Raw genomic sequence first — 6,308 nt, forward strand, 5'->3', positions numbered from 1 at the left:
CTCCCACCTCGCATATATTTTCTTCTCACAACGCCTTTTTCGTTTTTTCTCCTCATGCCATTATTTTTTTTCGCCCACACCGGTAAAAAATTTTTTTAGCACGTCCAATTTTCTCATCACGCTTGTTTTTTTTTTTTCACCACACGTTTTGTAATTCTCCTTCCCACGTCTAATTTTCTTTTCTCTCTCGTTCCATCATGCCTGACTACAAATCTTTCCAACTCACTGTCTACAACCGCCTAAAACTATACTTCCGCACACTTCCCTCTCAATACTTTCAACCTACTATACGACTCTCCTTACTCATATTCAAGAAGACTCGTTTCTCTAGTCATATTACGTTTCTCAGTCCCAGCTTACATCACCGCCTCATCCCTAACGGTTTCCGTCTCCATTTCCACCCCACTCTCCACTCTTCTACCACTATTCTACCCATACTCCGCACCACATCCTACCACCTTATGCGGGCCACCATTCGCTCCAATCTCTCTAAAATCCACACTATCGACCGTCTTCTTCCTCCAGCCTTTTCCATATTTTTCTCCTCTCTGTCACCCTCCCATGCTCACAACACATTGCGCTTTATCATTCAACTTAATCATCTCTTTCATGCATTTCTTACCGACACTAAGCTCCGCAAACTTCACTCACTCCTCCATTCCTCCACACCCGATGCCACTACGCCAACCCCTCCACCACCCTTCTCCCTCCCTGATATGCTTCCCCCACCCACACCCAACAACCCTGTCTCTCCCACACACACTCCACCCCGTCCCTCCCAGCCCTCCGCCATCCCGACCGCCCCTCCTAACCTTACTTCATCCCCGCCTACCTCTATTCCACCCACCCCTTCTCCACTTCAGTCTGTCGTTACCATTCCCCAAGATCTTCCTCTCTCTGAGGCGGTGCGCTCCATCCTCAATAGGGGTCTGCACTTCATCCCACTCACTCCATCCTGCAAGGAATTTCAAACCTGTGCCGATGTCCACAGCTTTGTGCGCCGCGTTAGGTTGGTGCGCTTTTCCATAACACACCACCCGCACCCAACGAGGACTGTTTCACTGACCTGGGCCGACGACCATCCCAGTGGACGCCTGCTCCTGGCCAGTTCCAAGCAGTTGATCTTTTCGCGGGCGCCTAGCAACGCGCTGTGGACCGGTTTAACTTTTTCAGGCGTCCCTCTCGACTCAACATCTCCCCAGCCGAACTCTCGGCCCTTCGATCCCTCTGAGACCGCACGGACATCATCATAAAACCGGCTGATAAGGGTGGAGCCGTGGTGGTATGGCGCGCGGACCTCTACAAGGCCGAAGCTCTCCGCCAACTTCGAGATACCTCATTCTACCGCCCTCTGCCCTCCGACCCCACGCCCAGCTACCAGCACACTGTGTCCTCCACTATCCATGACATCATCCTCTCCTCCCGTCTCCCCGCCACCGCCTCCAACCTTATTGTTCGCACCCCACGCACCCCCACCATTTACTTCCTCCCCAAGATCCATAAACCGAACAACCCTGGCCGCCCCATCGTCTCCGCCTGCAACTGCCCCACCGAACTTATCTCAAAATACCTAGACCGTGTCCTCGCCCCTGGTGGCTTCTCCCCCTTCCCACATTCATGACACTAACCACGCGCTTCGTCTATTCAACTCTTTCTCTTTCCCTCCCGGCCCTTCTAAGCTTCTCTTCACTCTAGACATTCAGAGCCTCTATACGGTGATCCCCCACGACGAGGGGCTGCGTGCCCTGAAGTATTTCCAAGACCAACGCCCCAACCCACAACCCGACACCTCCACACTAATTCGTCTGGCCGAACTTATCCTATCTCTCAACTGCTTCTCCTTCGCGGGAGATATCTACCAGCATTCTCGGGAGTGGCCATGTGGTCGAGAATGGGCCCAACTACGCGAACCTGTTCGTTGGTTATGTTGAGGCCCAAATATTCTCCAGTTTCACTGGACCTACTCCCGAACTATACGGTGGTTATATCGACGACTGTATTGGTGCCACCTCACTCTCCCGCGAACATCTTGACTCGTTCCCCTCTTTCGTTCAATCTTTCCATCCTGCCCTCCACTTCTCCTGTACTATCTCTGACACCTCTGTCCCCTTTCTCGACATTTCGGTCAGCATCCTTCACTACGCCCTTAGCACCTCCATCCACTACAGACACACAGACTCACACTCCTATCTCAACTTCTCCTCCTCCCACCTTAAACACACAAAACTTTCCATCCCCTATTCCCAATTCCTCCGTCTACGCAGACTTTGTGGCGACAGCCATGACTTTGAGACTCAGTCTCAACTCATGGCTCGCCACTTTAGCCTGCGTGGATATCCACCCACCACCATCCACACCGCCCTTGCCAGAGCACGTTCTCTGGACCGTGCATCTGTTCTCTCCCCCCGAACCCACCCTGCCGTTTTCCGCCTCCCTTTTCCCCTCACTTACCATCCCACCACCCTACCCCTCCAACGCTCCATTCTCCGAGCTTTCCGGCCCCTCCAGTCCGACCCCTCCACCTCCCACATCTTCCCTAATCGACCCCTCCCCTCCTTCAAACGAGCCCATAACCTACGAGACCTCTTGTTCCACAGCTTCTTCCCCAGCCCAACCTCCCAACCTGGCTCGTTCCCTTGCTCCCGCCCACGCTGCCGCACTTGCCCTTACCTCTCCAACACCACCCTCCTCACCAGCACCCATCTCCGACCCTTTCGCATCACCGACTCCTTCACCTGCACTTCTACTAACATCATCTATTGTATCTCCTGCTCTCAATGCCATTCTCTGTACATCGGACAAACGGGGCGCCGCCTGGCCGACCGATTCGCGGAACACCTCCGAGACATCAACGTTGGCAATGACACCCCGGTGTCACGCCACTTCCGTTCTGCCGGTCACTCCTTGCAGCAACACCTGTCCGTGTTTGGACTGTCCATGCACAGGGGCCATCCGAACTCCCGTTTGCGCCGTGAACAGCGATTAATCTCCTCTATTCGCTCCTTTGCGCCACATGGGCTCAACTCCACCCCCCTCTTCATCTAACCCCCTCCCCTGCCTATCTCCCCACCCTCCCTCCTACCACCCTCCCTCCTACCACCCTCCCTCCTACCACCCATCTCCCCCCTCCTGCTCCGACTCCTACTTCTCTGTACGTCTCTTCACCTCTCTTCACTCCTACTTCACTTCACTCCTACCTCTCTTCATTCCTACTCCTCTTCATTCCTACTTCTCTTCACTCCTACTTCTCTTCACTCCTACTTCTCTTCCTACTTCTCTTCATTCCTACTTCTCTTCACTCCTACTTCTCTTCACTCCTACTCCTCTTCCTACTTCTCTTCACTCCCACTTCTCTTGACCCCTACTCTTTCTCTCATCTCTCTTACTCTCTTACTCTCTCTCACTCTCTTCTCTCTTACTCTCCCCTCTCTCACTCTTAATCTCTACACTCTTACTCTCTTACTCTCTCACCCTTACTGTCTTACTCTCTCTCACTCTCTTCTCTCTTTCCCTCTCTCTCACTCTCTTCTGTCTCACTCTCTTTCTCTTCCTATCTTCCTCCCCCTCCCATACCCACCTTCCCCTACTCTTACATCCACCTTCCCCTTCCCCTTTCATCGTCAACCCCTCCTCATAAGCTCATCCCACCACACCTCAACAGGCTCCTACTCTACCTTCCCACTCCACCCCATCCAATTCCTTACAACCACCACCCACCCCTACCCAAATACCCCTACCCAAATACCCCTACCCAAATACCCCTACCCAAATACCCCTACCTCTACCCCTACCCTCGGCCTAACCCACACTCCACCGATGCCTTCCCACCTCCCAACACCCTCACATCAAACCACGCACACACTACACCTGACCAACTTCTTTCTCCCCTCCCCATTTTCACACATACATACGTCAAGATCACCAGCATTCTATCTCTCACACACACAGCCCCTCGTTCTTCGATCACCGTTCTTTCTCCCCCTTTGTTATCTCCCCCTTTGTTATCTCCCCCTTTCTTAGCTCTCCTGTGTAAAATTTCAAACTTCCGGTCAGCCATTACTATGATTGACCGTTGACTGAACACTATTCAATTTTTTTTCTCCGTGTTTTTCTCCTTGTTTCCATATTCTTTCTGTTGAAGAGCGTAGTTCGAAACGTTAGAGACTTTCCGTATTCCAGAGCATCATACTACTACATCCTTTTGTTGTTTACACCACCTGTCCTCGTCTGTTGTTTTTTCGTACATTCTCCCATATATATATATATATATATATATATATATATATATATATATATATATATATATATTGATAGATAGATAGAAGCATGCAGGTGAATATGGTACTTAAGTTTAGACACTAGAATTTAGTACAGTATTATTCATACAGTTTCAAAATATGGTGATTGAAATTAAAATGAGCGACAATGATAGACAAAGTTAATGCAGTACGATCGTCCAATTTAATGAGCAATGTAAACCTTACATCAAATATAAAATGTAAAGCAATTTTCAGCTGCACAAAAATATAGAAATTTAATGAAATTACATTTGAACAGAAGGACATATTTGTATAATTAAATCTAAACTCTCCAAGTAGAAAGGAGGAATGCAGAAAAAAAATCATTTTGACTTAGCCAGACCATACAGGCTAGTAAATAATTCTAAGCAGATTTCAACTGTCACTGATTTTATTTATTTATTTTTTTTGGTGGGGAGTTCTGATTTATGGACTATTTTATCAGACCTAGAGATTCAAAGCTTAAGAGGACAATGGCATTTTCGTTTAGGGTAAGCGGTAATCAGTATAGACAGTAAACATGATTGCTATAGTTGTAAAATTTCTTAGCATTCGGTGACAAACTACTCTAGGGGTAGGGGTCCTCTACCAGAAGACCAGTTTATAATGAAACAAGGGAAGTCTTATCATATAGCACCTAGGTCACACGTATAAAAGATAAAAAAAATTAAGTTACTATATTGTATAGCGATACAGTAAATGATTATTCATAGTTTTCATTAATCAGAATAATATATCAGTATTGTTTCGCATATGCTAAATTTGAAATACTTGGGAAACCAATATTTCCTTAAAAGGCTAATTATAAAGTAATAATGAAATAAAATGAAATAGTGTATAATGTAAATAATCAATTAAGGCAGTATACAATAAATAATGAAGTGGCATTACCTTAAAATACTATGGTAAAGTATATTTAGACTTATTTACACCGATATGAAAGACACTTAGATAAGATGTGAAATTAAAATTTATATATATATTGGACTAAAATTTCAAGATTAAACTTGTATGTCTAATACCATTAAAAGGACACATAAGAAATAAATTTATTATACAGTTAATATAAAGAATACATTGGATTTATACGGTATATAATAATCGAGTCATCAAGATTTAAGAAACTGATAAAATGAACGATTGAAATTAACATAGTATATAATGGTGAGCTAAACTATTATTAGAGAACATGATAATTATGTACTAATTTAATTAGATTGCAATGTCTTAAATTATCAGAAACTTGTATTAACTAACATAGGCTAAGTACAAAATAATAATGGAATAAGGATTAGATTTATTTAAGCCACCCATAAATAACAGTGATAATACTACAACAGCAATAAAATAACATGAATCATTTAGGGTCAGGCATGAACTAAAATTTTAAAAGATTTTAAAACTATAAAAAAAATTCAAACATCCTATTCTTTAAAGGTAAGTAAAATACATACTAAACTAACAGCAATAGCAAATGTGATATGGAAAAGCTAACCTGTCGTATCTCTTGACTTTTCTTTCTTCCTTATCACATAACTTGTTGAGAGCTGGGCATGCTATATCTATGAATCGGCATAGTTTGTTTTCTTTCTCAGTTAAAACTATGTTTGGCTTCCTATTCTCTATCTCATCGTCGCACTGAATTATAAAATCACATAGGATCTTTGCATTTCTTTTTTCGACGATGTCTTCAGGTTTGTGGTCGTACCAATTTTTTGCTCTGTCAAGTCCATACTTGATGCAAAGTGTCCAATGGACAAGCCTGGCTATATTGTCGTGGCGTCTCTTATATTCTTTCCGGGTTAGTGGTGTACAATGCCTGGTACTATGCTATACGGTTTCACCGTTTTGTCCACAGATTCTGCACTTATCACTTTCTATTCTGTATTTCATGTAGTTTGTTCTCAGTACTTGCACTTGGGCAACACAGATTAAAGCCTCGGTTTCCGGTTTTAAACCACTTTCAATCAGCCACAGACATTTTTTCTCTGTCTGCCTTATCTTCAACAT

The sequence above is a fragment of the Octopus bimaculoides genome, chromosome 12, assembly GCF_046866305.1.
Source record: "Octopus bimaculoides isolate indiv1 chromosome 12, ASM4686630v1, whole genome shotgun sequence".
NCBI lineage: Eukaryota > Metazoa > Mollusca > Cephalopoda > Octopoda > Octopodidae > Octopus > Octopus bimaculoides.